The sequence below is a fragment of the Cavia porcellus genome, unplaced genomic scaffold (genome assembly GCF_034190915.1).
Source record: "Cavia porcellus strain 051 isolate PalLab524CR breed Dunkin Hartley unplaced genomic scaffold, mCavPor4.1 scaffold_5, whole genome shotgun sequence".
Classification (NCBI taxonomy): domain Eukaryota; kingdom Metazoa; phylum Chordata; class Mammalia; order Rodentia; family Caviidae; genus Cavia; species Cavia porcellus.
The window spans coordinates 71,952,594-71,969,628 of record NW_026947488.1 but is presented as its reverse complement, the minus strand read 5'-3'; the positions used below and the strand labels follow the sequence as shown (position 1 = coordinate 71,969,628).

The window sequence follows — 17,035 nt, the reverse complement described above, 5'->3', positions numbered from 1 at the left end:
AACACTGTGGCCTGATACTTTTATTTCTTCGAGGAAGATACCCAGAAGGGAAATAACTGCGTCAAATGGAACTTCTATAGTTAGTTTTCTGAGGAATCTCCACACTAATTTCTTCAGCGATTGCACCAGTCTATACTCCCACCAGCAATGAAGAAGGGATTCTTTTCCCCGATAGCCTCACCAGTGTTTATTATTGGTTGATTTCTTGATGATAGTCATTCTTTATAGAAATGACATATTTGCTATTTTAATTTACATCACTTCAACAATCGGTAATGTCAAAATTTTTTCACATATTTGAGTGCAGTTTGTACTTCTTTCAGGCTTCCATTTATGAATTGGGTCTTTACATTTGGGATATACAATTTTATTTAATTTTTATATGTTATAGATATTATTCCTTTGTAAACAGCTGGCTAAGATTTTTTTTTCACTCTGTGAGTTGTCTTTTTATTCTTTTGGTGATTTAACTGCGTCAAATGGAACCTCTATAGTTAGTTTTAACTAACTATAGTTAGTTATACAGTGGAGGACCACCCAGCCATAAAGAATGATACGTAAGATATTTATAGCTAAATGGGTGCATCTTGAAATCTTGCTCTTAAGTGAAATAAATAGGACACACATGCAAATATAGCATTGTTTCTGTGGTGTGAAAGACTAAAAGTGTAAATAAGGACCAAAATGTATTATAGATAATGTGAAATAGGAAGAAATTTTTTACAAAGAATGTGTAATGAGGGTGCGTGGAGAAAAGGGAAACAAAACAATGAAAATACAGTATGAAACGGAAACAAAGCTTTGTAAATAAGGGAAGAGGAACTGGAGAAAGGGAAGGAGAATGGGAGGAAAAAAAGAACTAAGACATACCATATAAATTCCTTATGATGAAAGTGACCATATGTATATCTAAATTGTACAAAACAACTAAATAAATATAAACAAAAACAAAAAAAATCCTGAATAGTTTAATAACATATCTATGTTAGCATACTCATACTGCCATCGTATTAGAGACCGGGTGGTTTACACAGAGGAAATTTGTATGCCCCAGTTTTAGAGACTGGAATTTCAAAACCAGCGTGCCAGCCAGGAGAGTGAGGCTGTAGTTGTTTGTTTTCTTTCTGTAAGTTCCCTAGTCTCTCTGTTCTGCAAACCTAGGGAGGAGAAGAAGAAGAAAGATAAGATACTGAAAAGGAAAAGGAAGGGAAGCAAGTGGAGAAGTCCGGTTTCTCTTTCTTATGAGAATACTTTTTCCATCAAACAGGCCCTCACTCATAATTTCATGTAATTTTAATCACCTTATGGTGATATTTCCTTAGGATCCCTTTCCAAATACAGCCACACTAGGTCTTCAACATATGAGTTTTGGGCAAGACATAAAGTTTGGGTCAATAGCAATACTGTAAGACTTTCATCAACAACCCAAATTTTGCTAGGTTTTTGGTACCCCATAAGATTCCATGATATTAAGGAAGCACATGGCAGTTGAATACAGTTTTGACATAAAGTACAATTCTTCAACAACCAAACAGTGAGTGACTTGTTAGAGTCTAGGAATGATGACTTCTAATTATTTGTCATAATTTTGCTTATTTTTATGGAGAGTAAGTAATTCACTAACATTCTCAACCTACCTTTCTGGAAGTCCATCTCTAGGTTTCCTTAATAAACATAAAATTGAGGCATTTGCTGATGAAAAGTTCACCACTCTAGAGCATAGACCACTGGTACCTATGAGATGCCATCCTGTTTGAAGTATTTTTTTTTCTCAAAAGACTATAATTGTGCTTAAAATTTTCAAAATTCATCAGTTCTCTGAGTAGGCAAGGAATACACAAAACACAAATGACAAAGACAAAATTTAAAGTCGTTACTCTAGGGTGTTAATAGTTTCAGTGTTGAATGATTCGGTTATAATGACAATGTTGTTTTATGTTTGTCAAAAAGTTCAAAATGAGATTTCAGCTTATGAACTATTAAAGTGGTAGCTTAGTTACAGCAACTTATAAAATAGCACAAAGATAAAACAGCAGATGAAAGTAATGTAGAGTCATGACATGATATCAAAAATTAATAATTCAGGGAGAAATTATTTCTTAGACATTATAAAAGAAAATACGAATTTTTATGGTCTTTTTCATTTTTATCAGTACCAGGGATCGAACTCACAACCGCACACTTGCAAGGAAGGCACTTATGCCACTGAGCTAAATTCCCAGTCAACAATACATTGCTTTTATATTCAAGACTTTACAAAAGAAAAGAAAAAGGAAAGACAATACAGGGTTGTTACAAAAATTAAATAATATAGCACATTAGTAAATTAACATTTATTAGCTCTCACTAAGTGATAGATTATTATTCCATCCATAACAGTCATCCAGGAGAACTCAGTCTACAGAGTGTTAAAATCACTGTTGGTGAATTCCTTGTAAAACAGCCAGGTGGGATATTGGGTGCTGTTCACAGTCATTGAAAAAAGGGCACCAATGTCTCCAAAATGTTCTCAAAACCAAATATCAGTGATGAAATTTCTGTGATCTTATGTAGAATTCTTTTTATGTCTAGAATTTAAATGAATGAATTTTTCAGTTATATTTTCTTAACCACACTTGGTCTACATTTACCAGATACTCTAAAATACTGAGTGCTTTTTATTTTATCCTCTGCACCTAATTTTTGATTACTGTGTATGCTTAGAGATTCAGCACTTATAGATTGTTGCAAAATATGCGCATAAAATTCAACAGTTATTTTCTCCTTCCTTTGATACTAGTGATTTCTATCTCTTTTTTTATAGTTTCAAGAATTATATAGTGGACATCACAGATGCCACATGATTGAAATTACTTATCTCTTAAATTTTTTCCCATCCTTGTTCATCTGAAACCTGAGTTTATAGAAATAAGTTCATATTTTCAATAACAAATTATATCTATTTAGAAATGAAGGCTTATTTATGTATAAAATTAATATTGCTATATATGATATACATTTTAATGTGGATAATCTTTTAAATTATGATTAACCAAAGGATAATACTGTTCTAGTTTAAATTATGTCTAATTATATTGCTAGTTTTCACCTGGTTTGATTTCTAATTTTTCCCTTTTTGTTTAATCACTAAAATATTATCATAGAATAACAAAGATTTGAAACTGTCTCTATGATTTAGTAAATTGTTAATTTTATTTCACACGAATTATCTTAGACTTCACAATTTTTAACATTTATTGAAGACTGATATGTTATTTATATTATAAATTCCTGCTGTCACTGAGTAATGCAAAGTAATGTTTTCTCAATCTAGTATAATCTACTAAAAATCTGTGGTCTATGGGTAAGTATTGTTTGTATTGTTGTGGTAGGTTTAGAATAAGAGCCATAAGATATATTTTTCAAAATATGTATATAGATCAATACACTGTATTCTACAGAATTCATTCTGGCAGGAAAAAAAAATAGCTTCAGGAAGAATTGGGGAATGCTTTGCAATTTTTGCAAAACTGTGAAAATACCAAAGCAGCCAGTTTACTCATCCTTGATTTCCCAGATGGCAGAGTTCTCATTAACCCACCAGAGAATGGGATGCAGACACAGGGCCTTAACATGTCATCTTGACAAGACATAATGTCCGATCTTGTTTGTGTACGCCTTTGCCTTCTTCCTCTGGCCCGCTGCACTATTGGTGGTCTGCCCGTGTGCAACACAGATGTTTCTCTCTCTCGACAGCATGCTTTATTTTTCAAGTATCTTCGGAGAGCATATGTTTCTACGTGAGACTGCTCCTTTCCTCTCCCAACACCTTCTTGTACTACATAAACAATCTTCATCCTGCCCCTCAGATCTGAGACACATGAGACTTTCACAGATGTCAGCTTTTTTTTCAGCTGTTTGCCTCTGGTGGACATGGTCTTCAGATAATGTCTCCCTTCCTTCTCTGTTCCAAATGACTCGAAATGCAGATTTTTTCCCTCCTTTCAACTCAGTTTCCTTCTGTGACCCCAGCATGTTTTCGTCCCCTTTCTTCTAGGTCTCTCTTTGTACTAGCTCTCCAGATGGGATCAAGGATGAGCTCTTTCTGCTGTTCATTTTATTCTCCTTACACTCTTTGGTTTGCAAGAACTGGGAGAGGCATACTTCACACACGGAATATTTCACAGGCATGGTCATCTACATTTTTCTGCTATGTTTCATTGAATTTGATGTTATTTCTCATTTGATTTATTTATTCTTATTTGGATCTGACATGTTTACAATTTTTCCTCATTTTTACTACTTCCTCACACAGAAAAGAAAACATATTACCTGAATACATACACACACAAACATACACACACACACACACACACACACACACACACACACACACACACACGGAGAGGGAGAGAGGGAGAGAGAGAGAGAGAGAGAGAGAGAGAGAGAGAGAGAGAGAGAGAGAAAGAGAGAGAGAGAGATGCTATGTAAAACATGGGGACACAGTTGGATACAGATGTTTTTCTTTGCTTTTATATTTTTATACAGAAGAATATCAGCTTTCTTTTCCTTTTTGGACATATGTTTGATGAATGTGCATTATGTGCCAGAAGTTTAACTGGGTGCAAGTATTGTGGTACAAACAAAACAGAGATGTTATTTCTTTCAAGAAATTTATACTCTAGCATGAAAGACAAGCACATATAAAATTAGAAAGTATATAAATAATTAAGATAATTCAGAGAGGATACCAAATGAGCTGAAATCTAAATTATAAACAGAAACCTCAATAAAAAAGATCAGATGATGAGAATTCTGAGGGAAAAGAGCAAGCATAGTCTCTGAGGAAGGACCAGCATTGGCATTCGTGGGAAACAGGAGAGAAGCCAGAGTATTTCAGGATCATCAGCAGCATGGTGGGGAAGGACAGATACTATGAAGGAGTAGTAGCCAAGCTCTCTTAGGACACTTAAAATGTGCTCTCAATTTTTTTCTCAAGTGCCCTAGGTATATCAGCACATCTTTCAAATTTTTAAACAGTGATACAAACATTATATTTTTGAAATATAGGTTTGACAACTGTGATTATTTATTTTATCAAGATAAAAAGTAGAAGGGAGACCAGATATATCATATGTTATAATTATCAACTTTGAGAAACTGTGATCAACTATAAAATGATTTATTTTTAGAGAAAAATTAGGAACACTTGTGTCTTTTCAATCTATTTTTTAAAGGAGTATGCAATGCTCTTAGTTGAACAATGTTGGCCTCTCTATTTTTCACACTCAAAACAAATTTTCTTAGCATCAAAATTTTCTGGAATTTTACTCTTCAACTTATTTCTATAACTCAGAGTTTCCCTTTCCCAGTATGAACACATTGAACTGTGAGACACAGCCTGAGCTCTACCGTACCATACCATGGTCCCTCAGCAGGCCTTAACACTTATCATTTATCTCTGCTCATCCTTGAGGATTAAACAGCATGTCAACTTCTTACTCCCTACTCCCAAATGGCTTCTTCTATGGAGACTTTCTGAGCCTACATTGATTCTATAAAAGTATAGATCCTACAGGATTCTATAAAAGTATCTGAAGTATGAATGTTTACGAGAATAGATAACACTGAAAAATGTTAGGGAGTCCACAAAGACAGATATTCCAGGGGACACTGAGAGAAAATGAGAATTTATTAACTTTAACCAGAAAACTGTAGAAGCTGTTTTCAAGAATCGCAAAGAGAGAGTAACAATATCTGATTTGTTATTTAGGAAGTTTATATTTACAATATACTGACAAGAGGAGGAGCTCAGTGCATGGTGAAACATAACTGGAAATAGGCTGTCACATTGGGGTAGCTAAGACATGGTGGAGGCTTGAAACCTTTACATGAGGAAATGAGGAACAAAATAGAATCTAAAATCTCACAATTTTGTGTTTAAATCACAATAGAAAATAATTTGATTGACAAAACTGAACATGTGGAATACATATTTGAATCATAACTGACATCTTTCACTCTGTTATTTGCATTTATTTATCTACTGTGATTTATATTTTTTTACTTTTACAAATTAATTTTGAATCTATTGACTACTTATAGTAGTACGGAAATAGAATAAGTTGGTGTTAATAATACAATCCATATAGATGGAATAACAATGTTTTCTAGTGGGCAAATTCTATCAAGGAGCAAGTGAGTCAGGGGCATACTATTTTTGGATTTAGGAAAAAATGGAGACATGGCCAGGTGTGGACTTAATTTCTTTTTCTTGGTTTAGCTGCCGCGCCTGGCCACAGGTCTGCAGAGGAGGAGCTGGGCAGATCTGGGGTGCCCTCACTGGCCTCTCTGCGTGTCTGGAGGACTCTGGATTTCTGCGCCCAGACTGCTGGAGTTCCCTCAGGCTTCCAGGTGCAGTGAAGGAGAGAGGTGGGTTTAAGGCTTCCACATCAGCCTCCCCATTCCCGGCTTCATTTGGAGACCTGCTGAGCTCCCGATAGGTGGGCTGGCCCACACTACCAGCCTAGCCCAGCCTGTTTAGCTGCCGCGCCTGGCCACAGGTCTGCAGAGGAGGAGCTGGGCAGATCTGGGGTGCCCTCACTGGCCTCTCTGCATGTCTGGAGGACTCTGGATTTCTGCGCCCAGACTGCTGGAGTTCCCTCAGGCTTCCAGGTGCAGTGAAGGAGAGAGGTGGGTTTAAGGCTTCCACATCAGCCTCCCCATTCCCGGCTTCATTTGGAGACCTGCTGAGCTCCCGATAGGTGGGCTGGCCCACACTACCAGCCTAGCCCAGCCTGTTTAGCTGCTGCGCCTGGCCACAGGTCTGCAGAGGAGGAGCTGGGCAGATCTGGGGTGCCCTCACTGGCCTCTCTGCGTGTCTGGAGGACTGTGGATATCTCTGCAACCAGGGAGGGTCCACAGGTTCCTGAAGCACTGCGGCCTGTGGTGAGTACCCTAACCCGGCTGCGATTGAAGAACTGTGGAGCTTCCAAGGGGCAGGTGGGCGCACAGTGTCCCTGAGGCCCAGCTTGTCTGGAACTGCGGAGTTCTGAGCAGGCAGAGGAGGGCCACTGGTTCTGTAGGCCTAATGGCTTGGAGTAGCGCGGCGCCAGAGTCCCAGTAGCTCCAAACATAGAAGGGGATTTTCAACAGATCCTGAGGAAGCTTTCAAGTAACACTTGAAACACAGAAATATAGGAAAATGACAAAACGAAAGACCAAATTACAACCTCAAACCTCCAGCCCATCTCAAGAAACCCTAGAAGCGATGTATATAGAAGAAAATATATCCCATCCACCTCATATATCGGACACAATAGCCACTGAAATTGACAAGCAACTCCAGGAAGCTTTAAAGAAATTCAAACTCGAAATAATCTCCCAGATAAAAGAAGAAATGATAAAAGAAATGAAAGAGATTCTAAATATATCTAAAGAAAACACAGATAAAAAATTGGAGGAACTAAACAAAAAGATAGAATCCCTAGACGAGCAATATAAGAAACAAACAGAATACATAATGCAGATGCACAGAGATATACAGGAAATAAAAAACTCCACTGAAAGTTGTAAAAACCGCCTTAATGAAAGTGAAGATAGAATTTCAGACCTTGAAGACAGGATTGCAGCTAGTGAACAGGAAAGGAAAGATCTTTTGAAAATAACAAGGAACCAGGAAACAACAATTCAACAACTGCAAGACCATGCAAAGAAGAATAACATAAGAATGATAGGGATTAATGAAAGAGAGGGAGACAACATGAAGGATGTCAGGAGGATATTTAGAGAAGTAATAGCTGAAAATTTCCCAAGCATGAGATCACAAACTGACATCAGGATCAGTGAAGCATATAGAACTCCAAACAGTCATAACCAAAATAAAACTACACCCAGACATATAATAGTCACCATCCCAGAAATCCAACACAAAAATAGATTATTAAAAGCTGTCAGAGAGAAAAGACAAATCACTTATAAAGGAAAACCTATCAGAATCACAGCAGACTTCTCAGCACAAACGATAAAGTCAAGAAGAGCATGGAGCGAAGTATTCCAGATCCTAAAGCAAAATGATTTCCAACCAAGACTGATATATCCTGCAAAACTATCATTCAAAATTGATGCTGCAATACGATACTTCCATGACAAAGAACAGCTGAAGAACTTCATGAACACCAAACCAACCCTGCAAAAAATATTGAAAGACAGTTTAGATACACAAAGGAAAAAACCACTAAGCAAAGCAAATAATTAAACAGAACCGAAAGATAAAGATGCAACAGCAGAGAGATAACATTCCTACAATTAACCAGCATTTAACAGTAATAACCATTAATGTAAATGGTCTCAATGCACCAATCAAAAGAAACAGACTAGCAGAATGGATCAAGAAACAAAATCCAACCATATGCTGTTTACAGGAAACCCATCTAACCCAGAAAGATACTCACAGACTGAAAGTCAAAGGATGGAAAACAATTCTTCATGCAGCAGGAATCCAAAAAAAGGCAGGAGTAGCCATTCTGTTTGCAGACAACGTGAACTTTAAACCAACAATGACCATAAAGGACAAAGAAGGTCACTACATACTCGTAAGGGGAAAACTCCAAGAGGAAGAGATAACTGTCTTAAATATATACGCACCAAACTCCAGAGCACCCAGTTATATAAAACAATTATTAACAGAAATGAAAACTCAAATTATCAGTAACACAATTGTAACAGGAGACCTTAATACACCACTGACACCAAGGGACAGATCAACCAGACAGAAAATGAGCAAAGAAATAACAGAACTGAATCACACCTGTGAACAAATGGGTTTGATAGACATATACAGAATGTTCCACCCAACAACATCAGAATACACATTCTTCTCAGCAGTACATGGATCATTTTCTAAAATAGACCATATATTAGCTCACAGAACATATTTAAGCAAATGCAAAAGAGTTGAAATCATCCCTTGCATATTATCGGATCATAGCGCTCTGAAATTAGAAATTAATGACAAAGGATACTGCAAAAATTCCGCAAACACATGGAAACTAAATAACACACTCTTGAGTAATCAGTGGGTCACAGAAGAAATTAAAGAAGAAATTAAACAATACCTAAAAGAAAATGAAAATGCAGATACAACTTACCGGAATCTGTGGGATGCAATGAAAGCCGTTCTGAGAGGAAAATTTATTGCACTGAGTTCCCACATCAGGAAAACAGAACGAATACAAGTAAGTAACTTGATGCTACACCTCAAACAGCTAGAAAAAGAAGAGCAAGTCAAGCCCAAAGCCAAAAGAAGAGAGGAAATTATAAGAATCAGAGCAGAAATCAATGCAATAGAGACTAAGAAAACAATCCAAAGAATCAACGAATCAAAGAGTTGGTTCTTTGAAAGAATAAATAAAATCGATAAGCCCCTAGCCAACCTTATTAAAAAAAGGAAAGAAAAAGCTCAAATTCATGCAATAAGAAATGAAAAAGGAGAAATCACTACAGACCCAATAGAAATACAGAGGATCATCAACACCTATTTCGAAAACCTCTACTCTCAAAAGTTTGATAACACAGAAGAAATAGACAGATTCTTAGAAGCATATGAAGTACCAAAGCTAGATCAAGAGGATATAAAACTGTTGAATAACCCAATCTCTGCTAATGAAATTGAGAATGTAATTGGGTCCTTGCCCACCAAGAAGAGCCCAGGCCCAGATGGATTCACTGCAGAATTCTACAAGAAATATAAAGAAGACCTAATGCCGACACTCCTCAAACTATTCAATGAAATTGAAAGGGAAGCAATCCTTCCTAAGTCATTCCTGGAAGCAAATATTACTCCAGTACCAAAACCTGAGAAAGACCCAACTATAAAAGAAAACTATAGACCGATCTCCCTAATGAACACAGATGCAAAAATCCTCAATAAAATATTGGCAAATAGGATCCAGCAAATCATCAAGAAGATTATACACCATGACCAGGTGGGATTCATCCCAGGAATGCAAGGATGGTTCAACATACGCAAATCAATAAATGTAATCCACCATATCAATAAAGCCAAAAATAAGAATCACATGATCATCTCTATAGATGCAGAAAAAGCCTTCGATAAGGTCCAACACTTATTCATGATAAGAACTTTACAGAAAATTGGAATAAATGGTCTTTACCTCAATATAATAAAGGCCATTTATGACAAACCAACAGCCAGCATCATACTAAATGGCCAAAAATTGAAAGCCTTTACTTTAAAATCGGGTACAAGACAAGGATGTCCTTTATCACCACTCCTATTTAATATAGTACTGGAAGTACTAGCCAGAGCAATTAGGCAAGAAAGAGAAATAAAAGGGGTAAAGATAGGAAAAGAAGAAGTTAAATTATCATTGTTTGCAGATGACATGATACTCTACATAGAAGACCCCCTAAACTCCATTGAAATACTCTTAGATACAATAAATAAATTCAGTAATGTGGCTGGATACAAAATCAATACTCAGAAATCAATAGCATTCCTATACACGAACAACAAAATTACAGAGAGGGAAATAAGAGAAACTGGACTATTCACATTAGCAAGCAAAAAAATGAAATATTTAGGAATTACTCTTACGAAAGAAGTGAAAGACTTATACAGTGAAAATTATAATACACTGAAAAAGGAAATTGAAGATGATCTCAGAAAATGGAAAGACATCCCTTGCTCATGGATAGGAAGAACAAACATTGTGAAAATGGCCATTCTCCCAAAACTGTTATACAGATTCAATGCAATCCCAATAGAAATACCATCAACATACCTTATAGATCTAGAGAAATCACTCCTAAATTTCATCTGGAACCAGAAGAGACCTAGAATCGCAAAGGCAATTCTAAGCAGCAAAGACAAAGCAGGAGGCATCACAATCCCTGACTTGAAGTTATACTACAAAGCAACAGTAGTAAAATCAACATGGTATTGGAATCAAAACAGAGCTGAAGATCAGTGGAATAGATTAGAAGATACAACCACAACTACGAACACACTCAACCACCTTATTTTTGATAAAGGAGCCAAGCAGGTTCACTGGAAGAATGACAGTCTCTTTAATAAATGGTGCTGGAAAAACTGGCTCTCCATTTGCCGAAAACTAAAGCTAGACCCATGTCTATCACCATGTACTAAATTAAAATGTAAATGGGTCAAAGATCTGAATATTAAAACAGAAACACTAAATCTATTGGAAGACAAAATAGGTAGAAACCTTGGAGACATAGGAGTAGGTAAAGAACTCATGAACAGGACTCAAACCGCACGGGAAATACTTCCCAGAATCAATAACTGGGACCACTTCTTATTAAAAAGTTTCTGCATGTCAAAAGAAATCTCCAGCATAGTGAAAAGAAAACCCACAAACTGGGAAAAGATTTTAGTGAACTCTCTCTCAGACAAGGGCCTCTTGTCTAAAACATATAAAGAATTAAAGAAACTCAGACCTCCGAAATTCAAAGATCCAATCCAAAAATGGGCATCTGAGATGAATATGCAATTCTCAGATGAAGAAATGCAAATGGCAAATAAATACATGAAAAAATGCTCATCATCATTGGTCATTAGAGAAATGCAAATTAAAACCACACTGAGATACCATCTCACCCCTGAAAGAATGGCCAGGATCAAGAAAACCGACAACAAATGCTGGAGAGGCTGTGGGGAAAAAGGAACTCTCCTGCACTGCTGGTGGGAGTGTAGACTGGTACAGCCTTTGTGGAGATCTGTCTGGAGATTTCTCAAAAAGTTGGGACTGGAAATCCCATTTATTCCAGCTATTCCACTTCTAGGCATATTCCCAGAAGAACTGAAAGCATCATACCACAGTGATATATGTGCACCTATGTTTATAGCAGCACAATTTGTAATCGCCAGATCTTGGAAACAACCCAAGTGCCCATCAACTGAGGAATGGATAAAAAAGTTGTGGTATTTCTATACAATGGAGTATTATTCAGCTATAAAGAAGGATCACATTGAGATATTTATCAATAGATGGGCACAGCTTGAGACCATACTCATAAGTGAAATAAATCAATCTCGCATGTGTGAATACCGAATAGTTTCCCTAATGTAAGTAATGATTCAAATATATAAAAATATGTGGTAATCATGATTCCCCATTAGGTTGCCTTGAAGCCTTATAAAGTTTTCACTCATTAATTAGAAAGGCTTTATTCTGGGCTTCTTGATATGAAAATATTTGAAGCTAGAGTATATGAAGTTTTACCCAAATATTTCAAGGAAAAAGACACTATGGTAACTACTATTAAGTCAAGTTATAAGGTGGTGAAGTACTAGGTTATTGAAACAGTCATGCTGTGACCTCTATTGTTATATTGTTATGTCCTGTTTTATCTCAATCTCCCCCTTATTGTTTCAAAAAAAATTATTTAGTCATTTCTTATGTTTGTCTTAATTAAAGAAAAAATTCAAAAAAATTAGGATATATAAATAGTAACTCTTTTCGATTTCCTATTAACTTGTTTTGAAGTCCTGTAGCACTCCCACGATCTTGTTTTGACTGTTTAGACTCTGTTCCATTCTATATGATAGTATCAAGTTTGAAGACATAGGCAACTACTATGAAGACAATAAGATTCACTAAGATACCCATTCTGGTTTGACTATTGTCTTCTTTGGAAGTCCTGTAATGTTTACAATGCCTAAGTTTTATTGGTCTTGTTCTCTACTGTTTTGTCCAACTTTATAATATCTAATAAGATAGACAATTCTTTTTAAGGAAACAAGGGACAACGTTGATAACCATTGTTGATAAACTTGTACTCTGTTCTACACCATGTGCTACGTCTATCCTTGGTATTGACTGACAGCTTTGTTTTGCCATATTTGACTGTATTCTTCCCCCCCCCAAAGAAAGTAATAAGCACTAAGGAGTAATAAAATCCAAGATGTGTAAATTTTGTTGTAAAAAAGAGAGGGGAAAAAAAAAAAAAAGAAAAGGAGCTCTAACGGATATAACAGCAAGTGTGTTTGGGGGTGTTAAATAGCTGACTTTATCAATGTTTTTGGAACATTGAACACAGCTGTTTGCAGTCTCCCTGTTTGAATGTCCACCTTGTGTTCTTTGATACTGTGATTTGAGGAACTATTTTCAAGAAAATAGTGTGTAATCTACTAGCAGGTAATTTCTTACTGTTATGGTTTTTTGTTTTGTTTTGTTTTGTAGTTCTGTATTGCGTGTACCCTTACGCCGCTTTGGTTTGTTTTGTGTTTTTCTCTTTTTCCTCTTAAATTAAAAAAATAATTTCTTTTTCTTTTCCTTTCTTTTTCTTTCTTTCTTTTTTTTTTTATTTGTCTTTCACAACCACTATGGATAAATTCATAAATGGTGTTAGGGTTAATATATTGTGTCAATTTGAGAAGTTTAGAAGTTTAACTAGGAGACTCAGCAGGGTTCCAGGATCCTTTCTTTGTACATATTGTCATTGTGTGCAAGAAGAAGGCACAGGAATTCTGTGAATGCTACATCTGCTCAGAGGGAAATGGGGTGGCCTGCATACAATATAAAAGAGGAAAAGAGGCTTGCTCTACCCTCAGTTTTGCTCTCCTTGCTTTGTTGTCTTCTGCCTCCTTCAAGTGTTGTCCCTCTACTATGCCATTCGCCTTGGCACCATCTGAAACCTGGACTGAAACCTCCACAAACTGTGAGCTAAATAAACCTTTGCTTCCTTCATTTTTGGTGTCAAATATTTGACTCAGCATGAGATAGAAGTAACCAAGGCAAGTGAATTTATTCTTTAAAGGCACTTTTCAAATGTTTTCACACTTTCCAGAATATGAGTGACATTTACTCCTCTAAGAGAAAGTGGAGCATTTGATAGCACAGATAAAATGATTATTGACAAAGGGTCTTGTAGTTCTTCCATTTACTTGTAAGAATAAGTTATGTGGTCCGTCTTGACGTTGGGAATGTTGGACAAAGAGAGACCACAGTTGTCATTAGATTGTCAGGACAGGTTCAGAAATGATGCAAAAGTCCTCAGAGAAGTGAAGAATGGAGGAATTCAGACTTCTTGGGGAAGAAATATCAAGATAGTTGGAATAATATATATGGAATGCCCTGAATCATATCTATAACTGGCATATTCTAAATAAGATGGATCTATATGGATATCAAGTAGGTAAAAAAGACCCGAGATCATATAAAAAGGCATGAGATTAGTTGAAATCTTAAAATCTCAAGAAGGTGATACTTACTAGGATCCTAGTGCTCTGGACATTGAGGCAAAAGGATCACCGTGCGTTCAAGTCCAGCCTGGGTTGCATAGCCAGTTACAGACAGTCTGAACTGCTTGGTGAGAGAGAACTTGTCTCAAAAACAAACAAACAATGATGAAGTTTTAAAGAAAAGGAGTACAAACAGAAAAAAAGAGAAGGTATTCAATGATCTCTGGTACATTCCTATGCTTAGAAATTCATAAAATATGAAATATTAATAAAAATAAGCAGAAAGATAACTTTCAAACACATTGACAACTATCAGGTGACAGGATAATGAACATCTTCTTTATCTTTCATAATTTTTAAAATAGGTAATATACATTTTGTTTTTCAAATAATTTATTGTAGTGGGAAGATCAAGTTGGAAGAACAGTAAGCAGCAGAGAAAGAGAGTCACCACAACGTAAGGAAGACAACAAGGAGGGAAGTGGGCCCCATGAATCCAGGAAGGGCCTGAGACATAAAATGAAGCCCACAGAAAGTGGGAAGAAAGAAACATCAGTGAAGAAGTAGGAGGTAGCTGGCAGTGCCTTCTTCTTGAGATGGGACTACTGCATGGGAGAGACAGTTCAAACCATGACAGTGATGGTTGGTGACACCAGGGGCTTCTGCAGAGAGATGTGGCAGTGGAGTGGAGCAGCAGACATGAAGGACTTCACTGTATGGCAGTGAATGCAGAGGGCTTCATCCTCCCATGTGAGAGCAGTGAGCTTAGCGCCATCTTGGAGATGGATGAGCTGAGGTCAGAACTCAGAACTACTGCTGGTTCCAACTAGTGGCTCCCAGCTGGACTCAGACCCATAGGAGGTGCTCCAATAGCAGTGAGCCAAATGAGTCTGGTCCTGCCAAGAAATTACAGATTCACTGAAATTACCCACAACCCCACCAAAAAGCAGCTGTTGACTTGCTGTGATAGATTGCATCGATTGGGACTTTGTCTCCACAGGTTATCTACCAGTGAAATCAGAGACAAACCTGGCACTGGAATTTTCTTCCCCATTTATCTCTTATTGTTTTTGTTGTTTTGGTTGTGTGTTTGTTTTGAGTTTTTACTTTTTTTTTTCTCCTTCATTGTTTGATCTTGTATTTATATGAGTGTGCACATAGTTTCTACCTTCTTTATACTTGTAGTTCTGCTCTGTTCCTTTTGTCCCCTTTCCCTCCGTTCTTCTGCACCAGCTTCCCAAAGTATGATCCCTCTTTGTCCTACAATCTTACTTCCAATCTGTTTCTTTTCTTCCACTTCTCTATTTTCTCCTTAACACATTTAAAATCTCCATCCCTGGAGGTAAAATCGACATATTAGGAATTTGTATACTGCATACAACTTTCTGACGTTTTGAATTTTGTTATATAACCACAGATCTGCTTCATATGGTGAAAAGTGGCAAAAGAATGGTTAGCTCAGTTTGTAATTTTCTAGGCTGCGGTTGTTGCTACTGTTATTGCTGATGGCACCACTATAGCCAAAAGTAATATAATTGTCATGAACAGCTGTTTTTCCTGGTATTCCAAGACTGGGATAGATAGAAAATGTAGTGGCACAGTGCCAAAGAATTAAAGATTGCATCAAACAAGCGGCAACTTCTCAGAATTTGAAGAAGTGGGATTTCACAACAGACTCAAAACCCAAAAACTAGCTACATCTGAAATGTTCCTCAGAGAAGTAATCATTTCCTAAAGGTCCAAAATACTAGAAATAAAGCAATCCAACCTAAGCAATTTAAAATCATCAGCTTAGGGATTAAACTAGAAAAGGAAAAGAAAATGAGGACACTTAAACAATATGCAAACTCAGACATTCAATTCACCAAAGCCAAACCAAAGGCAATGAGGTGGAACAAACCAAAAGCCTCCATCCTGGCTTCTCTGAAGTGGTAACAACAAACCAATTGGATGAGGTTCTGGAAAAAAATCAAATCATAAATAATCTCCAAAATTACTTCAGAGATGGTGCCCAAAATAAGGACCATACTTAGTGACTCTAAAGAGGATACAGACAAAACAGTAGACAAGCTTAAGAAAATAATGGAAACTATGAATGCATGCAAATTCAAGCAGATATCTTGGAACATAAAAATTCTCACAGCAGATCAAGTCAGCATGTAAACAGGAACTCATGTATAGAAGACAAGCTTGTCGTTAGTGATCATGAAAAGAATGATTTCTCAAAAATAGCAGGGCACCATGAGAACTCAATCCAGTAGCTGCTATATGAGACAAAAAAGAATGACAAGTTTAATCAGAATCAATGAAAAAGCAAGAGATACCACCAATGATAGAAAACTTCCCTGAAAAACAAAAAGAATTTGACATGCAGATAAATGAGGCATATAAAACTCCAATTATCCACAATCATGTCCACAACCATGTCTATCACAGTCAAGATTCCAGAAATTCAACACAAAAATGTAATATTAAAAGTTGTTAGGGAAAAGAAATAAATCACCTGTAAAGGTAAACCCATCAGAATCACAGCAGACTTCTCAACACAAATTCTCAAGTTAAGGAGGGCATGGAGTGAAGTATTTCAAATTCTAAAAGAGAAACAACCTTCAACCCAGATTGATGTGCCCTACAAAACTATCTTTCAAAAGTGATGGTGAAAAACAATACTTCCATGACAAAGAATATTTGAGGAAATTTATAACAACCAAATCAGCACTCCAAAATGTTTTGAAGGATATACTGGTAAGAGATAACAATGACTACAACCCCATTAACCTCAGCAGAAGGAACACAGCAAGCTAGACATAAAAGGAGAGGGAATAAGAA

General features: G+C 36.6%; 1 pseudogene; it reads right to left on the bottom strand.

Moving 5' to 3' along the window:
* LOC100713770 (bifunctional methylenetetrahydrofolate dehydrogenase/cyclohydrolase, mitochondrial-like) overlaps positions 1-17,035 on the bottom strand; it is a 48,162-nt pseudogene that overhangs the window by 25,051 nt on the left and 6,076 nt on the right.